At 36.0% G+C, this 23,299-nt stretch overlaps 2 protein-coding genes and 1 pseudogene across 2 annotated transcripts in view; 2 read left to right on the plus strand and 1 right to left on the minus strand.

The window, feature by feature from the left end:
• Positions 1 to 23,299, plus strand: part of LOC114312019 (ATP-dependent caseinolytic protease/crotonase family protein) — a 232,281-nt gene that overhangs the window by 153,748 nt on the left and 55,234 nt on the right. The gene's annotated exons all lie outside the window — the stretch shown is intronic.
• The window catches only part of LOC114319152 (uncharacterized), a 171,660-nt gene that overhangs the window by 80,473 nt on the left and 67,888 nt on the right, over positions 1 to 23,299 (plus strand). The gene's annotated exons all lie outside the window — the stretch shown is intronic.
• Positions 16,075 to 23,299, minus strand: part of LOC114311973 (gibberellin 20 oxidase 1-like) — an 11,503-nt pseudogene continuing 4,278 nt past the window's right edge.

A 23,299-nucleotide genomic window follows, 5' to 3' on the forward strand; every position in this document is an offset into this window, starting at 1 on the left:
TGGGAAGAATTCTCCCCTTACTATAAATAAGACAATAAGGAGATTCAAACCGAAAAGCAAGTCCATTAAAATTATACTCACACCATACTAATAGATGCCATTATTGTGTATCTAATTGTAACACCTATGAGATTACCATATTGAGCTATTCCACATAGCTTCACCTGGATGCCTCCTGAGAAAAACAGAAATGACCCAAATCCATGAATATTTGAAATTTTTACCTTTACCCATATCATAGTTTCAACAACAATAAAACTAATCATAAAATTAATCACAAAAGATACACGGGAAAAAAATATAACTACAGATATTAAATATTGGAGCTTGTCATTGAATAATTATAAACTACTACACTTAAATTTTGCCCCTCATAATTCTAAATTGTAACTGTATTTTAGTGGTCAATTCTGTATATAAATAAAACAGTACTTCTCTTTGCATAGAAACCAATTTAAAAATCAGAGGCAATCGTTATATGATTAGTTTCTGTGTTTCTAAAAATCGGACATAATTTTCATATGATCAGTATATGTGTTTCTAGAATTTTTCATTAATAAAATTATGGAATTGAAATTTGAGAGGTGGGGCTACCCCTCTATTACAGCCCATCTCATTCTATTTGCTTTTGTGTTGGAAAAATGTGAGGTGCCTTCAGATGGTGTTCCCATGTGGGTTCATGATAGACCTGTCACTGGCTAACTGATTGTCTAACTGATCCAAACACCCATGTCTTCATCCCAGATGCTTCCTCTGTGTGGTATTGCCAACGAATTTGATTTACTGTCAATCTGGATTATGTAGTTTTGAATGTAGTTTGGGACAACACTAAAAACATACCTATAAAACCCATGAAGAAAAACACCTTTACGGAGTGTTCTTTCTTTGGCCATCACATCATTCACCAAACTTTAAATTTTCCCTCAGTCACCAAGTTATATTAAATCATAATTGAAAATGGCAAAAATGAACAGCAAGAGAACCAAATGTTGATCAGCAGATTTTTTGCCCCTCAATCAATGATATTTTTTCAATCAATGGCATTTTAATGGTCCTGATTTATTATGATATTTTTAGGCAAAATGGCAAGAGAAGACAACGAAGGGGAACAGAGAGAGAAAGGGAATAGAGACAGAAATCTTACCTTGCATAGATGATATGAATAAACCGTGAACCAGAAATGATGATAAATAGAAATGAACCCAAGTCAAGGATTTCAAAGCAAACTCAACATGGCATTTTGTAACATTCCTGCTATGGCAGTTTGTGTGTTGTTGTTGTGTTGATGCATAATCTATAATGTCTATAATGGCCATAAGTTATGGTAGTTTGTGTGTTCCTGTTAAACTACAAAATGCCATTACAGACAGGGGCCATAAGTTGATGCAGAATCTTCATAAACAGGGGCCACATAACAGGAACACAAAAAATGTGAGCCATTATAGATCTGCAGCGTACCCCTAGCAGCCCAATACTCCAACACCTGCAAATAATTGATTGAAATCAATCCAAGATAATGTGAGCTTTGTGATAAACTAAAGGGTTTCCAAGCTAAGGCTTTACCCAAAACTTGACATGCAAAACCAATAACTACAGCGTAAGCTATGACGATATGTTTCATGTAACCGGGTAGCAAGTGAATAGGTTTTATGAAATTTGTAAAATTTCCACTATAATCTCATGTAACCAACCAAGATCACCTTGTGAAGGATAGTATGAAGAAAGTGAAATCTGGACATTCAAATTTCATACAATTTTGTATTATATGGACATTCAAACATTTTGTATGTTTCATCTCTAACATTTTGTATTATATGGACATTCAAATTTCGTAGAACAAATTAAAATCCAAAATTGGAAAGTAAACCTTCCAAAACTTGATGATAAATCCCCATTCTGTCTCGGCAACGACCACGAACATTGCTGAAAATCCTAAGTGATTCATGATTAGATCAAGATTAAAATATTCCAAATCCTAGAAATCCAAAACACACAATCTAAATCAACAAGAACTTACAAAAGTGATTTAGATTGTTTGTTTTTTCAGAATAATTAATAAATCGACACAAACGATTTTTACGTGGAAAAAATCACAATTGGACACCTCCAACTGTGATTAAAAAAAACCACGGGCGAAACGCCACTAATCAATCCACTACTGAAGTAAAAAAGATTACAAAGATATCATACAAATTACCCAACTCAGTCAATTTGTCTTCGAATCTTCTGTAACTCTTTCTCCACGACTTCGTCTCGGAACTGATCAATCCTGAAGTTAATTCCACAACCTCACTTACGTATAGAATCAAATGCCTTTCGAAACTATACGCTTGAATCTTCGGAATCCACCGAAGAGAACTCTCTCTTGAATTTAAAGTAACCAACTCCTTGATGTATGTATTTTAGAACATGAGTGAAGAACTCTTCTCAAAACATCAAGGAAAAACTCATCAAAACTTCAGAAAAAAACTTCAAACAAAGCCCTAGGACTCTTGAATAAGATCTAGGAAAAAAGTAGTCCTAAAAACAACCTAACAAATATAAATAGGAATCCAGAATCCGCGATCTCCGCTCGAGCGCCCAACATCCCGCTCGAGCGGCTTCAACAAAATACTCGTGTGATAACACAGTGATCCACTCAAGCGCTTCATGACCCGCTCGAGTGCCAAAATTACGCAGTCCAGTACTTTTACAGACCTGTCAATATACTGAGAGACCACAAACTCCGCTCGAGCGTCAATGTCCCCACTCGAGCGGGAAGAACAAAAACACAGAAAATAAATAATTTTAACAACTTAAGGTTTTGTATCCGGATTTGACAATCAAGGGACCTAACAATCTCCCCCTTTGTCAATTCCCGGACAAAACCTTTCTAAACAAATGTCCTTAAACACACGCACTAGACAAGATTCAAAACAAATACTAAAAACACTCAAAACAACTCTATAAACAAACAATCTTTCCAATCTTGCCATATATCGGTCCATCAATCCAATTCTTCATCCAACATTCACCTGTGAAAAGACTAGCAACATACCAGAAAAACCAAAACTTGTGGAACTATATAAGAATATATCAAAATGTATCCATCCAATAGAACCAAAGGAACAAAATATCCATGTGACATAACCAAGAGAACAAAATATCCATATGAACAAAACAAAATATAATCACCAGAGTACCATCAATACAATATACCATCAATATCACAGCAAATATACCATCAATATCACAGCAAGAACCATCAATATCACAAATATCACAGCAAGAACCAAACTCTCCCCCTTTTTGACCGGGAATGAAGAAAGCAAGAAATCAAGCACCAGGTGGAGGAGGGGGCGGCTGAAGCGTCAGCAAGGAAATGATGTGGTCCAGCTGCGAAGTAGTGTGAGCGGCAGTCTGCTCCATCTGACCAAGACGACCATCAAAGGCATCAAAACGGGCATCGAGAAAGTCTAACCTCCGGGTCATAGCCTCCTCAAAGTGCTGAAGCTAATCAGGAAAAGTGCGAGGTGGAACAAGTGGAGTAGGATCCTCCGCACCCCCGGCGGCGGCAGCATCATATTCAGCCTCCTCAGCAAGTCCAGCAGTGGTACCTGCAGAAGGATCAACCCGAGAAGACTCCCCCTTAACATGAGCCCGACTCTGAGAAACAGTTTTCTTGGTGAAAGGTCTGGAGGGGAAGGCAAACTCATCATCCTCTAATACACGAACCCCAAGTTCAGACAACAGACGGTTGATCAAACAACCATAGGGAAGGCCTAACTGTTTATTCCCAGAAACACCTATCATTTTCCTAATGATCAGGGTAGCGAGATCAATTGACATGTGACGCGCAATACAGAACAAAACAAAACCTTGGTCTTGATTAATTTCTGAGGAGTGAGTGGTCACAAGGATGTTGGCACAAACAATCAAATTAAGCAGTCTAAACTCCGGAAGAAGTTCAAACTGTTTAATCAAGACACCCGTAGGCCAAGGACGGGAAGAACCACATAACACCTCAGTCACATGATTGAAATCACAGGTAGGACGACCTGGGACAGGAAAAGGATAGTGTTGAGGGTACACTTGATCAACCTTAAGAAGATGGCGAATGAGTGCAGGGGTGACAGAAACGGATTTAGACTGGACCCAAGTAGTGAATGAAGGCTCAAAGTCACTGATTTGCTCAATATTGCAGTAAAATTCTCGCACCCAATCGAGATTTTGACGCCCAGAAAAAGACAACACCAAATCACCACCTAGAGGATCAAACAAGGGACGGATAGGGATGGATTCGAAAGTGTTGGGCTGGACATTTCGTTCTAGGTGAACAGTGCGAGCCTCAAAAGATTTATGGAACAACTTGTCTTGCTTAGCATTTTGAAACCTTTCAGAATTAAAGGTAGGACGAGACACAGTTGCCTTTCGGCGTTTAGGGGCAGACATGATGAGATGAGAAAAAACTAAAAACAAAAAACCCAACAAAGCCAAAAAGAAACCAAACCCGAAGAGCAAAACAGGCACAAGACAGAGACCATTAGTAACATTGAACACATAATGCATAATCATGGATGACAAAGTGCAATGATATCAGTTCATAAACAGGGAAGACAAATATCAGTGAAATGTAGAATGCAAAAATGTGCATTATGACAATGGCAGAATATCAATGACCTAGTGAAGCTAAACACTGATATAAATACAAATAGAACTTCATATGGCAACACTTCTCCATTTTGAGGTCAAAAACAGGGGCTCAAACAGGCATCACAAACACAAACAAACAACCTCAAGCATGTGGAACTCACAACCCTAGGGCGAATAGACAACACTGATTTCATACACACAAACATGAAATGCAACATGAGGAAGACCAGACCATGTAGTGAAAGTGTGTGTGAGAGAAAGGGGAAAAACAATGAAACACAAAAAGACCCAAAAACGAAAGACAATCCCCAAAAATGCCGAAATAACAGACAAAACAGAGGAGAAGAGAGGGAAAAACTTACCAAAAGGGAAAGCAGTAAGGAAGAGGAGGAAGAAAGGTGAAATCGACCACGCAAAGCCCACGAGCAAAACCCTAGGTCTGAGCAACTGAAGAGGAGAGAGAAAAAAAATGACCTGAAGAGTCGAGGGAGGGAGTTTTATATAAAATCGGTCCGCTCGAGCATAGGAATGAACGCTCGAGCGTGATTCAAGGCAAGCTGACACCCGCTCGAGCTCGAATAAGGACGCTCGAGCGTAAAAATACCTTTCTCAGAACTGTAAAGCAAAGAGCAAACTACTGCAGAACGAAAAAATACGCTCGAGCATACAAAGTTCCGCTCGAGCGGGACCTCTTTTTTTTTTTGTTTAAAATAAAAACAAAATACTCAATAACAAGAAATGAGACCCGAAACAAAAGTGGATGCGCACATTCAGCCAGAATTGAATACTAAGATGAGATAATCCGCAATTCATGAAGTCTGGAAACTTGCAGTTGTGAAAACAAAATGACACTAAACATCATGAGCAAAGCAGGCAAAAGATAATCAATGATCATAAGCTACATGAGAATGTACAACTCAAAATCCAACATGAGAGCTCACAAAAAAATGTGTGTGTGTGCAATCCATGAGAGGTCACTGAGCTAGAGTTAATCCTAGTAGTGATCGGATGGCTGGACCTCCATCAAGAGTAACTCAACAATACAGAGAAAAGTCAAACCATTAGGAATCACGGGGTATTTTTTGAGTAAATGCGGAGGCTCCCCCTCAATCAATGAGTCCCTTTTTTTATTATTATTATTATTTTTTTTTTTAACATTTTTTTCTTGTGGGCACTCACTGGTGGCTTTCACGCTCAAGAGTATGGAAACCAAACCAGAGAAGAATGAAATCATAAAGGATGGCCTGGTTGGTGCCTCTGAGGTAGCCTTTTCCTAATGCTCGGACTTCAAGGAACAGAGGGAGAAACCGTGGAAGTGAAAACAGATGGTAGATGGTTAAGAGACTCAACATCACCCATGATATGCTAGTATCGGTCAATTCCACTGTAAAAGTTTAAGAAACACTGTTAGTGGTCCATAGAGAACTTTGATCACATGTGCGGAAACCCCTGCAACAATTAATCTCAAGGATGTGTACAGAATGAGATCATGAGGTTAATGAGCATGGGCATTCAAAATGAGCTATGACCAATGAACAATGAGATCTTGTAAGCAGCATGAGTTGTGTACATAAAAAGTTGGATGCAAGTACAACAGATATCAATGACAATGAGATTATGACATCCAAGCATACATAAGGCAAAACGTTTACACCTACTCAAGTAACAAGTAACACTCTAGTGATCGAGCATGACACCCAAGGTCTTTCTAAGGAACTCAAACCGAAGAAGATCAAGGGGTTTTGTAAAAATATCAGCTTTTTGATGCTCAGTAGGAATATGCTCAAGAACAACAAGGCCCTCTTCCACTAACTCTCGAATAAAATGATGACGAATGTCAATGTGTTTGGTACGAGAGTGTTGGACAGGATTTTTTGAAATGTTTATGGCACTTGTGTTATCATAGAAAAGAGTAAGAGTGTTTTGTTCTATCCCATAATCATGAAGCATTTGCTTCATCCACAGCATTTGTGCACAACAACTCCCTGCAGCAATGTACTCAGCCTCAGCAGTCGAAAGAGAAATGGCATTTTACTTTTTACTATGCCAGGAAACCAGATTATTCCCAATGTAAAAACACCCCCCGGATGTACTTTTCCTATCATCAGCACACCCTGCCCAGTCGGCATCAGAAAAACCAGTAATTTCAGCTGTAGTATCAGTGGAAAACCAAACCCCATACCCCAAAGTCCCATTAACATATTTAATGATGCGTTTGACAGCAAGAAGATGAGACTCTTTAGGACTAGCTTGGTAACGGGCACAAACACCTACACTGAAAGCAATATCAGGACGACTGGCTATGAGGTACAAAAGACTCCCTATCATACTCCTATAAAGGGTAGGATCAACATCAAAACCAGAGAAATCTTTGGAGAGGTGAAGACTAGTGCTCATGGGAGTGCGTGCATGTTTGGCAAACTCAAGACCAAACTTAGACACCAGATTTTTCGCATACTTAGACTGAGACACAAAAATACCTGAAGGAGACTGTTTAATTTGAAGACCCAAAAAGTAAGACAACTCTCTCATCATGCTCATCTCAAATTCATGTGTCATGCAATCCGAAAAATATTTCACAAGATGTTCCGCAGTGGATCCAAACACAATATCATCAACATAAATCTGAGCAACAAGAATATGAGACTTAGTATGTTTCACAAATAAAGTCTTATCCACACTACCCCTTTGAAAATCATTATCAAGAAGAAAGGTAGTAAGTCTATCATACCAAGCTCGAGGGGCTTGTTTTAAGCCATACAAAGCCTTGTCTAACTTGTAGACATGATTAGGACATTTAGGGTCCTCAAACCCTTTTGGTTGCTCAACATAAGCCTCTTCTCTCAAGTACCCATTCAGAAAGGCACTTTTCACATCCATTTGAAACAATTTAAAGCCAAGAAAACATGCAACACCAAGCAAAATTCGAATAAATTCGAGACGTGCAACTGGGGCAAACGTCTCATCATAGTCAACACCCTCTACTTGTGTGTAGCCTTGAGCAACCAACCTTGCTTTATTCCTAACAACTGTACCATTCTCATCAGATTTATTTTTAAAGATCCACTTGGTACCTATCACATTCATGTCTCTAGGTCTAGGAACTAGAGTCCAGACTTTGTTACGTTCAAATTGACCTAATTCTTCATGCATAGCATTGACCCAACTATCATCTAGCAAGGTCTCTTTAAAATTCTTAGGTTCAATTAATGAAACATAACACATATGTGATACCTCATCCCGAATCTGTCTTCGGGTTTTCATTCGATCTGAGACATTTCCAATCACCTGTTGAGCTGGATGATTCAGTTTCACCCTGGCTGATGGTTTAAGCTCAGGACTTGCGGTGACAGGAGCAACAGGAGTGATGTCCCTTGGAGCACTCTTTGGACTTGACCTTACCTGTGAGGATGGTTCTGTAACCATTTCTTGTGATGGGTCCGCACTTTCTCCTTGATTTTGCGATTCCGTATCCAAGATTGGAGACTCATCATTATCATCCTCATTTATTGCTGGAGTAGGTGCACCTGTGTCATCTATAACCACATTGATAGATTCCATTAAAGATGAAGTTCGCAGGTTATAGACTCTAAAAGCCCTACTAGTGGTTGAATACCCTAGAAAAATACCTTCATCACTTCGGGAGTCAAATTTGCCCAAAGGCTCTCTATCTTTGAAAATGTAACACTTACTCCCAAAAGTTTTGAAGTATTTTACATTAGGTTTCAAACCCTTCCACAATTCATATGGAGTTTGTAAAGTGTCGGGCCTTAAATACACGCGATTTATGACATAAACAGCAGTATTTAAGGCTTCAGCCCAAAACTTAGGAGGAAGTTTCTTGCTAAGGAGCATGACCCTAGCCATTTCTTGAACAACCCTGTTCTTCCTCTCAACAACTCCATTTTGTTGTGGAGTAATAGGAGCAGAAAATTCATGCTTGATTCCATGCATATCACAAAAATCCGAAAACGAACTATTTTCAAACTCACGACCATGATCAGTTCGGATTCTTATGATACGCCCAATGGAAACACCTTGTTCATTTTGGATTTTAAAGACTAGGGCCTGGAAAGCATCAAACGTATCAGATTTTTCCTTCAAAAAATTTACCCAAGAAAATCGAGTAAAATCATCAACAGTTAAAAAAATATATCTTTTACCTCCGATGCTTTCAGTGCGAGTAGAACCCATTAAATCCATGTGAACCAATTCAAGAGGACGTTTGGTTGTAAAGCTGTTCACCTTTTTATGAGGGGCACGGGTTTGCTTTCCAAGTTGACATGGTCCACACACATGGCTCAAATTCTTACCCAATTTAGGTACTCCTCTCACAAGCTCTTTGTTGGCTATCTTAGTTAGGTCTTTGAAATTCATGTGACCTAATCTTTGATGCCACAAGTCAATGTTACTAATGATGGCAGAGTGACAAGTGAGATCATTAGTAGTAACAATCCCATAGCAGTTATCAGATGTGCGAACCCCATGTAAGACAGTATTTCCCTTTTTATCCAAAATTTCACATTTATTTTTTGAAAACAATACTTCATGATGGGAATCACACATTTGACTAATGCTCAAAAGATTTGCTTTAAGACCATCAACAAGAAGAACATTTTCGAGCTTAGGAAGACCAGCAACACTTATAGAGCCCTTACCAATGACTTTAGAAGTGCCGCCATCTCCAAAAGTAACAATTCCTCCTTCATATTTTTCAAGGGAGGTGAAGTAAGATTTGTTACCAGACATATGACGAGAACACCCACTATCAAGATACCACATGTGTGAATCACGTGCTTTTAGAGCAGTGTGAACAACTAAACAAGTCAAATCATCTTTTCTCACCCAAATCTTTTTAGTCTTGGTATTCCGCCTAGACATGTAAGGTTGTCTCCTAGCTCAAAAAGTATTTGAATTTCTACCATTTTTAGACACCTTACCAAACAATTCATAGCAAAAAGGACAAATGTGGCCATACCTACCACAGTGATGACAAATAAAAACCGGTTTTACCTCCTTTTTGTTGATCTTACTAGCTTTGGGTAGATGAAGAGAGAGATCAGCCTGGTCTACCTGCAATTTTCCCTTTGCTTGAGTCTTCTTGTCATGTGAAGTAAAGGCCTGTCCCTTGTGAGCTGTTGCACCATAGCCTAATCCGTTTTTGTCGCAACCCATTTGTTGAGACCCGAGGATGTCTTCTAAAGATTTGGAACCTTTGTTCCACATGGCAATAGTGGCTCTAGCAACACGGAGCTCTTCATCTTTTTGACAGACTATCTCTTCCAATCTGGCTTGTGACAGCTCAAGACTTTCAAGCTTTTCTTCGTATGTGGAATACACCTTCAGAAGTTCATTCCTTTCAGTTTCACAGGATAGTAGTTTTCCACATAAGTCTTGCCTGTCACTCGAGATCTTGACGATATTCTGCTTTGCTGCTACAAGTTCTCTTTTCAGCCTGACATTCTCACTCTCACATGTTTTGATCTTGAGAGAGAGTTTGTCGTTGGTTTTGGATAAATTCAGAGATTCCTCATATAGCTTTTCGTAAGCTTGTTGTAGTTCATCGCCATTGATCTCATCATTGTCATCAGATGTTTCATCATCCTCTTTTTGCTCTTCATTCTCCTTTGCCTCTTCCAATCTAACAACTAAGATTGAAAGGTTGCTGGATGGTGGTGAAAGTTAATTTCCTCCTTCATGGAATTGGCTCAAAATTTCCCATGCCTCTTTAGCCTTTGTGCAACGAACAATCCGTTGCTGTTCTTCAGCAGAAATTGCTCTACGAATAGTGATAAGGGCTCTCAGATTGCTCGGATTGTCAGCCCTGTCTGTATCTTCTTCAATGGCCTGCCAGCCTTCTGGATCAAAAGCTCTCAGAAAAGCCCTCATTCTGATTTTCCAAAACAGGTAGTTACTCCCATCAAAAGTAGGAGCATGATGCAGGTTCTGACCACGAGCTAACTCCGCTGGCTTTGGAAGAGTTTGAGTGAAAGTGGACCAAAATGCCATAAAAGCACTATCCCCGTCTTCTCCAGATTCAGGTTCTTCGGGTTCTTGCTCCGACCCGCTTTCATCATCCCAAGTTACAGTGTAGACTTTCTTTCGATTCTTTTTCGAAGGGCATTCAAGGGCAATGTGGCCAAACCCTTGACATTCATAGCACTTGACCCCTTGCCCCTTTACAATCTTCTTTTCAGTTTTTGGAGCAAGTTTTGGTGGAAAAGTTTTGGGTTTTTCATTACTCTTGTCTTTAGAAATAGGGTCTCTGAAATTAGGCTTCTTTTTCTTCAAATTTTTTTTAAATTGTTTAGTAAACATAGCCGTTATTTCAGACTCTAAATCAAATTCAACCTCCAGAGTCTTTGCAGACTCATGAGCACTAGTGAAAGCCATACTTTCTTTTTGTTTTTTCTTTGAAATCTGGTGGGCTTCATAAGTCTGCAAGTTTCCAACCAATTGATCAAGCTTGAGGGTATCAACATCCTGAGCCTCCTCAATGGCTGTCACTTTTGGTTGGAACCTCTCGGGTAAAGACCTCAAAATTTTTCCAACAATTTTAGCTTCCGGGATTTTTTCCCCGAGTGTGAAACAGGAATTCACGATATCACTAAGTTTTGCATAGAAATCATCAAACGTCTCCTCATCGCGCATAAAAAGGGTTTCAAAGGAAGATGTGAGACGTTGAAGTTTTGACCTTTTGACAAAAGTAGTACCTTCGTGAATCGTTTCTAGAATGTCCCAAGCCTCTTTTGCTACCTCACACGTGCAGATACGACGAAATTCTTCAGGTGTGACGGAGCAAAACAGGGAATTGAGAGCCTTACTGTTCCAACTCGAGTTTTGGTAATCAGTCGTGTCCCATTTATCAAGGGGTTTAGGAATATTAACACCATCAACGATGACAATAGGTTCACTCCACCCATAGATTACACTGTGCCAAACTTTCTCATCGATGGATTTTAAAAATGCTCTCATACGAGCTTTTCAATACGAATAGTTTGTACCATCGAGTAAAGGCGGTCTATGGGTCGAGTTACCTTCACGAATAGAATCCATATCACTAGTCACACAAAATCACACTCCTATATTTTTTTTAAAAAAAAAAGAGTGACCTGCTCTGATACCAATTGAAAATCCTAAGTGATTCGTGATTAGATCAAGATTAAAATATTCCAAATCCTAGAAATCCAAAACACACAATCTAAATCAACAAGCACTTACGAAAGTGATTTAGATTGTTTATTTTTTCAGAATAATTAATAAATCGACACAAACGATTTTTACGTGGAAAAAACCACAATTGGACACCTCCAACTGTGATTAAAAAAAACCACGGGCGAAACGCCACTAATCAATCCACTACTGAAGTAAAAAAGATTACAAAGATATCATACAAATTACCCAACTCAGTCAATTTGTCTTCGAATCTTCTGTAACTCTTTCTCCACGACTTCGTCTCGGAACTGATCAATCCTGAAGTTGATTCCATAACCTCACTTACGTATAGAATCAAACGCCTTTCGAAACTATACGCTTGAATCTTCGGAATCCACCGAAGAGAACTCTCTCTTGAATTTAAAGTAACCAACTCCTTGATGTATGTATTTTAGAACATGAGTGAAGAACTCTTCTCAAAACATCAAGGAAAAACTCATCAAAACTTCAGAAGAAAACTTCAAACAAAGCCCTAGGACTCTTGAATAAGATCTAGGAAAAAAGTAGTCCTAAAAACAACCTAACAAATATAAATAGGAATCCTGAATCCACGATCTCCGCTCAAGCGCCCAACATCCCGCTAGAGCGGCTTCAACAAAATACTCGTATGATAACACAGTGATCCGCTCGAGCGCTTCATGACCCGCTCGAGCGCAAAATTACGCACTCCAGTACTTTTACAGACCTGTCAATATACTGAGAGACCACAAACTCCGCTCGAGCGTCAATGTCCCCGCTCGAGCGAGAAGAACAAAAACACAGAAAATAAATAATTTTAACAACTCAAGGTTTTGTATCCGGATTTGACAATCAAGGGACCTAACAATTGCAATCACAACCGCATAGCACCGAAATATGCCATCAAATATCTACAAATATCCACAAAACAATAAATTTACATACAAATCCAAAGGCATATATCTAGAGAGAGAGAGGGGGATTACATATATCAGATCCATCTTTGAAGGAACGAATGGCAGAGAGAATGTTGACAGAGATGCAGAGAATGGCAGCCACAGAGGTTACGATGCTGAAGCATCGACAAACGACCAAGAAAGGATCGGGTCTGGATCTAACTCTGATAGTGGTGGAGGCGGAGACGGAGGCGGTTGAAGCGCCGGAGTGTTGTTTCTCGCCCTGTGCGTTGTTTCTCGCCATTTTCTGGGACTTTCTCAGCCCCGAGAAAATTTCTGTGTAGCTCTCCCAAACACACACGGTAAAAGAAACCCTAAGCTTAAATCGAAGCCATAATATTTTAAATTTCTGTGTAGCTCTCCCAAATTTCTGTGTAGCTCTCCCAAACACACACACTCACACACAGCATCACATAATATGAAAGAGATAGGAGGAAGAGAGAGGCGTACGTGGGTAGGTGGAGAGAAGTCACGGGCGGGAGATCTAACATTGGAATTAATCTGAGCCATATATTTTAAATTTGGAATTAATTTCAGCAATTGGATCAAAATGTATCTCTCATACATTTTATACATTTTCAAAAACTCTCTTCCCTTATTATATATATATATATATATATCACTGTCCAATACTAGCTTCTTCTTTTTTCTTTTTCTTTTTTTTCTCTTTTTCTTTCTATTGAAATTAAATCATGGAAGCAAAATTCAAGTTACTTTAGCCCTTTTTGGAAAGATAAAAAAAAAATAACTAATTGATTTATTAGTTTATTTAGATCACATCATCTCTCTATTTTGTTTTATGCATTTTTTTTTTATAATAAATCAATAAACTAAAAAAAGCCACTTCCCAAAATACCAGACAGAATTGGCACCTTAATTAGCTCAATTAATTTCCATTATTCTTTGATATGAGCCACAAACCATTGAAAGGGCAATGGGCACATTTGCTGCATCGTATTTTAAATTGAAAATTAATAAGGGTTAAATTTATTTTATTTCTTGTGGTTTGAAATCAAAATACTTTGACCTAATAGTTCAAATATAATCAAAAAGCTCTCATATGATTTTGAACCAAAATAATCGTTAACACTATTAATTATAGATGTAAAATGGTTATAATATTTTCTAGCCCTATCTTTTTTGTTACTCTCTCTCTCTTTCATACACATAATTTATAATGTCTAACATGAATTTAATTATATCACAATTAATTATAAATTCTTAATTATTTATTGTAATTCTTAACTTTTTATTCTAATTTTAATTTAATTATATTTTATATCATAATTAATTATAAATATTTAATTATTTATTATAATTACTAACTTTTTAATCTAATTCTAATTTAATATTTTAGATCACAATTAATCTTAAATTCTTAATTATCTGATTATAATTTCTAACATGTTAATCTATTTTTAATTTAATTATATTTTAGTTCAATTCTTAATTATTATTTATTTATATTTTTATTTAATTATATTTTAAATAAATTCTTAATTATATTTTATATTTTAGATAAATTCTTAATTATATTTTAATTTATTTTATTTTATTTTATTTTAATTAACATATTAATTTAATTTTAGGTCGAAAGAAAATGGGGATAAAATTATCTTTTTGTTGTATTAATTTCACTTTAATTTTAAGAAAAACCAAACTCACTCCATTTCTGTAATACACATTCCGTTAGTTTTGATGAAAAAATTAACGGTAGTCATATTTAAACCATAGGAGATTAAAGTGCTTCAGTCCACGAACACAAGGGGGTAAAATGAATTTAATCCAATTAATAATCTATAAATAGAATGTAAAAGCACTCTTCTTTCAGTTTCAAAATAATCAATATTTATAAGCAGAAATTACAATAAACAACCCAACATAGGATCTCAAACTAAATAAAAATAAAAATTCATGTGCCTTATTCCACCTCTTTTTGCATGCCATCAAAGCTCCAAAAGTTGGCTAAACATAAAAATTTTCTCTTCTATCTTCATGCTTCTTTCTTTCTACTCCATTTCCACAATTATTCACTTCTTCCCTTTTCCTTCATGGCCCTTTCGCCGAGCTCATGGCGGTGTCATCGAATATGAATGTATATGACTTACAAGAATGGAAAGAAACATAAGAGTAGAGGGAAGGGCTATGAAAAAAGAGAAAAAGAGAGAATAATTGTGGAAATGAAAGAGGAAGGAAAGAAGCATGGAGACAGAAGATAGACGGAGAGAGAGAGAGAGATCTTATTTTTGGACAACTTTTAGAGCCCCAACAACATGCAAAAAGAGGTGGAACAAGGTGTATGAGGGGTGGAATGAAAATTAGGCCATGAGGTGAATCTAACGACGTGAAAATGAGACGAAATAGAGTTATGATGAAAGAAAATTAAATAATATTTATGGCATAATGCAGTAGAAAATGAATAATATTTATATTTTTATGTTGGTGCAAATGTCCTATGTGCATGGTGCAAGTCCTTATGTCTGGTGCAACTCTTTGTGTATCATAACTGCACTAGAAAAAATTTCATCTATAATGCAATTATTTTTCCATTGTTCCATTGATTTGCAATTTTTCCAATTATTTAACATCCTTTGAGAGCCACATGACATGATGGAGCACAGCCATGTCGAGAAGTTATTTAGTGGTCTTGAAACATTATTCTACATTATTCAAAGTAGAACACTTGTCCAATTAGCTCTTCAAAAAATATACAAAATTAATAGGATATCTGGTGTTTTAGCGAACTTCATGTTGGAGCACACTACAAAGATTTATTTCTAAAGGAAAATATAGATTGTGTTTGGTTTGCCTTTGGAATCATGATTTCAAAGGCAAAATTTTCACATCGCTTTTTAAAATTTATAACCAAACACACAATTCAAAATTATTCAAAACTCAATTTAAAAATTAATTTCAAAACTCATAATTCAAAACTTTTTTCAAAACTCAAAACTAAACATTTTTCAAAACTCTATTTTAAAAGGAAAAATTCAAAAAATTATTTTTTATTTTTTTTTGAAAATTATTTTTAGAATCATAATTTGAGTGTGAAATCGTGTTTTGAGTTATGAGTTTTGAATTGAGTTTTGAAAAGAGAAAATTTGTTTGGTTATGAGCTTTGAAAAGAGTTTTGAGTTGTATTTTAAATTTTTATGAATTTATTTTTTAAAATATTTCTTAATTTTATTTTTTTTTAGGGTCAGTATTTTATATTTTAAATATTTATTTATTTATTTTAATGTGCACTATATTTCACACATTTATGTGCTGTATTTTTTTAATATTAAAAAAAATGAGAAGCTCCTTCCTAAAGTCAAGGAGAAATGAGATATCTGTTGAGTGCAATTTTGCCAATAACCCTCTTTTGAATGAGAAGCTCCTTCCTAAAGTCAGCCCAAGTGAATGGGACGTACTTTCTATTTATAGGGGGGTCTGTGTTAGGGTCCTCCAAGAGCTCTGGAGGACTGTCTATGATGGTACAAGTGCAGGGCTTAGGAAATATGCAATTGATAGTCTGCTCTTCTCTTTGTTCACCACTGCTCTGTGTATCACACTCTTTAGCCTCCCATTTGTCCATGTCTACAGAATCCATGTAGTATATTACTTCATAAAGTATTACTTTTACCAATTTAAAAAAAGAAAAAAAAAAAAAAAAGTTACTTATATGAACTTATTCGAAAGATATGTGTTTGAATAGGGAGAAGATTGATCCCTAAAGAGTCTCCTATTTTACTTATAATGACATGTCAAATTTTAATTTTGTCACGAATTCAATCATGTAAAATTCAACTCCCTTATTATGTTATTGTAAGTGAATTGCCAATTATAAATTGTGAGTTTCTAATATGACTGGTTTAAATATATATAACTGTTTATGATTGTCAAGCATAAGATTCTCTGTCTTCAAAATTCATATTTTTTTGTTGCAATACACTTTAAGTCATTCGTGTTTTGAAATCTTTGTTACATTATCTAATTGTGATAAGGGACAAATGATCTCTTCCTAATAATCAGTACCTAAGTAGGATATAAAATATTTGGATCTCCCCAAATCATTTTGTCCCAAAATAATCTCAATTGTTTGATTATGTAAATAATCTTGAGGCACAAGAATCTCAAAATATAATCCAACGATTGCTAATATGGGAACCAAAATTAACATGATATCTTGGCATGGACAGTGGACACATGCACTATCATACCACTTAGTTAGGCCCATGCTTGTTGAGGTAATTGAGGGGTATCCCAACTAAGTGAGTGGATAGAGGCTATGCCCAATTATTATGGGGGCACACTCTCATCTAAGGTGGAAGAATAATCTGAATGAGTTATCATCACACTCACTATATAAAAGGTTTACACTCCAACATAACCTACACATTCATAATTTTTTTGTCCTTATTCACATACTGATTTAGGTATCAAAAAATTCCCTAGCTGACCACCAGTTGTGGTCTTTTTCCTAGTGTTTTTTACGCAATCAAACCTCCGAGTTCAAACCAGTCCGACTCGTTGCACAGTGTGCTAAATTTTTCCCCAGTTAATATTTTAAGACAAAGCAATAAAAAGGTTTGGAGATAGAAGATTATATATGTGTCTTGAGAGAGAGAGAGAGAGAAAAAGAGAGATTACTTCAAGGGTGTCACCAATGTTGATGACAAAGGAGTTAGGGATGGGTCGGATTCCAACGCACTGATTGTCATCCTTGAGAACCTGAAGACCACCAACGTTGTCTGCCAACAATATTGTCGAGGTGTGAGGGTCAGTGTGGCTGCCCACACCTAGACATTTTTCAGGTAAGGGACAAGGAGGGTATTTGTTAATCCTGATCATGGTTGAGTCCTTTTCTTCCAAGTTCTTTGTGAAGAAGTCACTTTGAAGCCCTAACCCATTAGCCAACATCTCCATTATTGTCATTCCTAGCTTGTCTAGTGCTTCCATGTACTCCACCATTGCCTCACTGAAATTTCAACGAGTACAATTAGTGAGCAAAAGAAAATGTACAGAAAAACATTTACAAAATAAATGTATAGTGTATATTTAAATTTGATCTATTGTCAGTCACACTCTGAATGAATATGGTCCAAATATTTCATGTGTTTGGATACTTTATTGGATTTTTAAAAAAAATAGTACATGCTTCTGCCATCAATCAATCACCAATTGTGATGTTGTCTAGTTGTTCCTCTTACCTCCCATACAAAATCGTTAGTCTTACTTTTCCCACCAAACTCATCCTCCCTAAAGCACCACCTAATCATGTCCTTAACTCACTAAATAACCTCTTGAATACTTCCTCTAGTCCAAAATTGGATTAGTATGTTAACATAAATTTCAGAACATAAACCTTACACTTTGGATCATCTACCATGTATATCATCAAAAAATCAAGACAAAATGACATACCTGAATCCATCGATGAACGGTTAAACAGAAGCGTCTGATTGTCAATAAAACCTTGATATTGACTATGTTATTGCCTTCTAATCCTTTCCCCTTTGGTGCCTTATGTTTCTCCTTGAGAGGATTTAGAAAAACAAAACAATGTTCTTATTTTTTTCTTTTCACCTTAGGAAGGAATAGGGACCATAACCTTTTAAAGGTTGTAATTGGTTTTCATAACTGAAAGGTAATGAAAACCAAAAAATTAACCATTATTGGTTTTAAAACTGAAAGGTAATGAAAACCAACTTTAATCAATATGTTTTAATTTTTATTTCTGCCCCTCATAGAAATAGAAATTATACAACTAGTATCTACACATTAGGTCCATAACACATATACCCTTAAGCCTATTAACTAAATTGAATCACTTAAATTGTAGGCTTCTTATAAATGATAACACCATATTTAATTATGTGGTCCCATTGAGACATTATCTAACAATCTCCCACTGGACCACATCTTGAAAAATGTGCTTAACTTTAGTAAGCTTAGAAATTTGTTATCATAACTTGAGGGTATCCAAACAATCTTGTCCATTAACTATATTAATATAGGATCAAAGCGGTCTTCGTTACATCAATCGTAACTCGACCCACCAATGGTCACGTATACAAATATAGCTAAATGACATAGATCAATCATGGATGCGTAGCATGGAAATTACATGTGATGTGATCCATACATGTCTATGTCCAACTGGTCCTACTTAACTTTATTGAGATCAATACTTCACAATACGTAACAGAGCGTAATAAACTGAATACTTCATTTCTGCAGAAATTAATCTAATTACATAGATAAAACTCAAGGCTGACATAAAGCAGTAATATAAATACAAACTCCCACTAAACCAGAATGTTCTCAAATAGAACAACACCCATATGAGCAGTGTGCTCATGAAAGACCGTGGGTGGTAGTTTCTTCGTAAGTGGATCCGCTATCATGGAGTTTGTCCCAATGTGCTCTATGGAAATCTGTCCACTCTGCACTCTTTCTTTTACAACTAGGAACTTGATATCAATATGCTTTGATTTTGTCGAGCTCCTGTTGTTATTGGAATATAAAACTGCAGACTTATTGTCACAATATATCTTAAGTGGTCTTTCAGTGCCTTCCAAAATACGCAACCCAGTGACAAAATTCCGCAGCCATATCCCTTGGTTTGATGCCTCATAACATGCTACAAACTCTGCAGCCATGGTGGATGAAGCTATGAGCGTCTGCTTTGCAGACCTCCAAGAAATTGCTCCGCCAGCTAACAGATAAATATAGCCTGATGTGGATTTCCTACTGTCTTGGCATCCAGCAAAATCGGAGTTGGAATATCCAATGACCTCAAACTTATCCGATCTCCTATATGTGAGCATATATTCCTTTGTTCTCTGTAAATATCGCATAACACGCTTGATTGCTTTCCAATGATCCATGCCAGGATTACTTAAATATCTGCCTAACATGCCAACTATAAACGCAATATCCGAACGCGTACATACTTGAGCATACATTAGACTCCCTACAGCTGAGGCATAAGGAATCTTCTGCATTTCTTGAATTTCAAGACTGTTCTTCGGGCATTGGATGAGACTAAACTTGTCTCCCTTAGCAACCGGGGTTTCACCTGATTTACAATTTTGCATGCCAAATCTAATGAGTATTTTTTCGATATAGCTCCTTTGTGATAATCCCAGAATACCCCGAGAACGATCTCGGAGTATTTCGATTCCTAATACAAAGGAAGCATCACCAAGATCTTTCATTTCAAAATTCTTAGATAGAAATCTCTTGGTGTCATGCAATAAGTTTATATCGTTTGTGGCAAGCAATATGTCGTCAACATATAAAACCAAAAATATGTGTTTACTCCCACTGAACTTGTGATACACACATTTATCAACAACGTTAGTTTCAAAACCATACGAAGTGGGAATTTGATGAAATTTGAAGTACCATTGACGAGAAGCTTGTTTGAGTCCATAGATGGATTTAGTCAATTTGCAAACCATATTCTTTGGGTCTCCTGACACAAAGTTTTCTGGTTGCACCATATAAATTGTTTCTTTAATGTCACCATTAAGAAAAGCTGTTTTGACATCCATCTGATGCAACTCAAGATCAAAATATGCAACAAGCGCCATAATTGTCCTAAAAGAATCTTTCGAAGAAACTGGAGAGAAAGTTTCTTTAAAGTCAATTCCTTCTTTTTGAGTAAAGCCTTTGGCTACATGACGTGCCTTATACCTCTCCACATTACCATTTGAATCCCTTTTGGTTTTAAATATCCATTTACAACCTACGGGCTTCGCACCAACTGGTAATGAGACAAGTTCCCAAACTTTATTGTCTTGCATAGACTTATATTCTTCATTCATGGCTTCTATCCACTTATGAGAGTTGGAACTTTCCATGGCTTGACGAAAGTTGATTGGATCATCTTTCGACATTCCATTTTCTACCTCATGTTCCTGAAGATATACAATATAATTATCTGAAAATGCAAATCTCCTTTCTCTGGTGGATCGCCTTAATGGCACAGATTCTTGAGGTTGAGGTTGTAGAGTTTGTTCCTCAGGAACAATTACCTCATCTTGAATGGGGGTTTGAACTATATTATCTTGAACAACATTGTCTGGTTGAGGATTCGAAATTACTTCTCGAGCAATGACAGGTATAGGAACCTGTGATTGATCAAAAGTAGTAGTAGGAAGTGGGATTACTCCTGCTTCCTCCTCAAAAACAATGTCTCTAACTAGATTTCTCCCCCCAAACTCAACATCCTCAAAAAAATATTGCAATTCCCATTAAGTTACCAAACAGATAATCTCTAAATAAATTAATTTAATGACAACATCTCAAGATACCTAGCACAACATTAATACCAAGCCTTTGGGTAGTGATATTAACTGTAAGTGGTATTCTTGTTGTAATGATCAAACATTGACAATAAGTTATGTCAAATAACAAATCTATCTTTTGATGGATTTATTATTCACATTAGGTTTCCTTGACAATTGGCACATGTTTATCACCACAAAATGTGTGTGTAATTCTGCCAAGTCTTAATCATGTCTTTGGACCGATAAATACCCGCATGAGATACACAGACATGAATTTCAAAACATTCCATATAAAACAATCTAGACAAGAGAGATCACTTTTGTGACATCTTGTTTGAATTGACTTATATTTAGAACATTAGAAAATTAAATTTCCGTAGACGTTGTATGAAATTACATTAAATTTAAAGATTTCTAAATTTGTTACCCTGTATATGTTATATAATCTGCAACAATCCCAATTATATACATATATATGTAAATACATGATGTTCACCATTTGAAAAATGAACCGCCCATCCGAATTATGTTCCATTTCCAGAAAACAAAACAGAATTTGCAGCAGAGGAAAAAACAGAAATACAAAAAACAGAATCTGATTCCAGGAAACTAAATAGGATGAAGAAAAGCATATCTATTCTGATAATACACATGATATAACCGCTTTGATACCACTTGTTAACATAAATTTCAGAACATAAACCTTACACTTTGGATCATCTACCATGTATATCATCAAGAAATCAAGACAAAATGACATACCTGAATCCATCGATGAACGGTTAAACGGAAGCGTCTGATTGTCAATAAAACCTTGATATTGACTATGTTATTGCCTTCTAATCCTTTCCCCTTTGGTGCCTTATGTTTCTCCTTGAGAGGATTTAGAAAAACAAAACAATGTTCTTATTTTTTCTTTTCACCTTGGGAAGGAATAGGGACCATAACCTTTTAAAGGTTGTAATTGGTTTTCATAACTGAAAGGTAATGAAAACCAATGAATTAACCATTATTGGTTTTAAAAATGAAAGGTAATGAAAACCAATAAATTAACCATTATTGGTTTTAAAACTGAAAGGTAATGAAAACCAACTTTAACCAATATGTTTTAATTTCTATTTCTGCCCCTCATAGAAATAGAAATTATACAACTAGTATCTACACATTAGGTCCATAACACATATACCCTTAAGCCTATTAACTAAATTGAATCACTTAAATTGTAAGCTTCTTATAAATGATAACACCACATTTAATTATGTGGTCCCATTGAGACATTACCTAACATAGTACTCTAGTTTTGGAGGTTGTGCAGGCTCATTTGAAATAAATGATTACAAACTACATCATTTTCAAGAGGAACAGAATTGTAATTAAGTCAGCAAAAATATCAAAAAAGTGTCTATGGTTTGAACGTGTGTAGATTTAAACTTTGTATGGTATGATTATACCTATAATGAATTTTATCACATATTTCAGATTTTGATATTTTAAAAAATATTTTTGGATACATAACATTGTTGATATAAGAATTCTGTATACAAATAATATAACCAATATCAATAAAAGGAAAAATATAAGTTCAGAGTATAATTCAAACCGGTGAACTTTACAAACATTAAAATTAAAATCTTAATTTTTTATTCACCAATCAGCAATTGCAATATCTCAGCCCACGGCAAGTTCTTCCCATAATCGGGATTAGTAGCACAGTAACCCAGTGGCATAGTCGCCGATCTCGCTCCCTTCAGCTTCTCCTCCATGAACATCTCGTTCAACCGAGCCTTCATGTTCTCTACTATCTCCGATGGCACGCCATGGTCGACCAGCTTGAAGAACCCCCATTTGTTGCTAGCCGCTACCATGTCACGACCTACTTTCTCATAGTTTTGATCTTTCTTTGCATTTAGAAATTAGAAGTCCCAGCGGACAGTGGGGTAATCAGAAATTTAATTCAATGAGTCATTTAATAAAGAAAATTTAAAATTTTAAAATTTATGAAAAGTGTTTTATATTATAATTTTTTGTTATAAGCATTAATGTCATATTGGTAAAAGTAAATTTTTAAAGTAAATTTTTAAAAGCAAATTATGTTGATAGTCTCAATATTTTTGCCTTTGTGTCTTTGATCTCTATAATTTTAATAGGTTCGATTTTGATCATAAATTTATAATTTTGTTTTAATTTAATCTAATTGATTACTATTTTTAATTTTTTTTATTAAAAAAATGCAAATATAAATGGCATGCATTATGTTTT

Source organism: Camellia sinensis, chromosome 11 (genome assembly GCF_055761805.1).
Source record: "Camellia sinensis isolate YWXY chromosome 11, ASM5576180v1, whole genome shotgun sequence".
Lineage (NCBI taxonomy): Eukaryota > Viridiplantae > Streptophyta > Magnoliopsida > Ericales > Theaceae > Camellia > Camellia sinensis.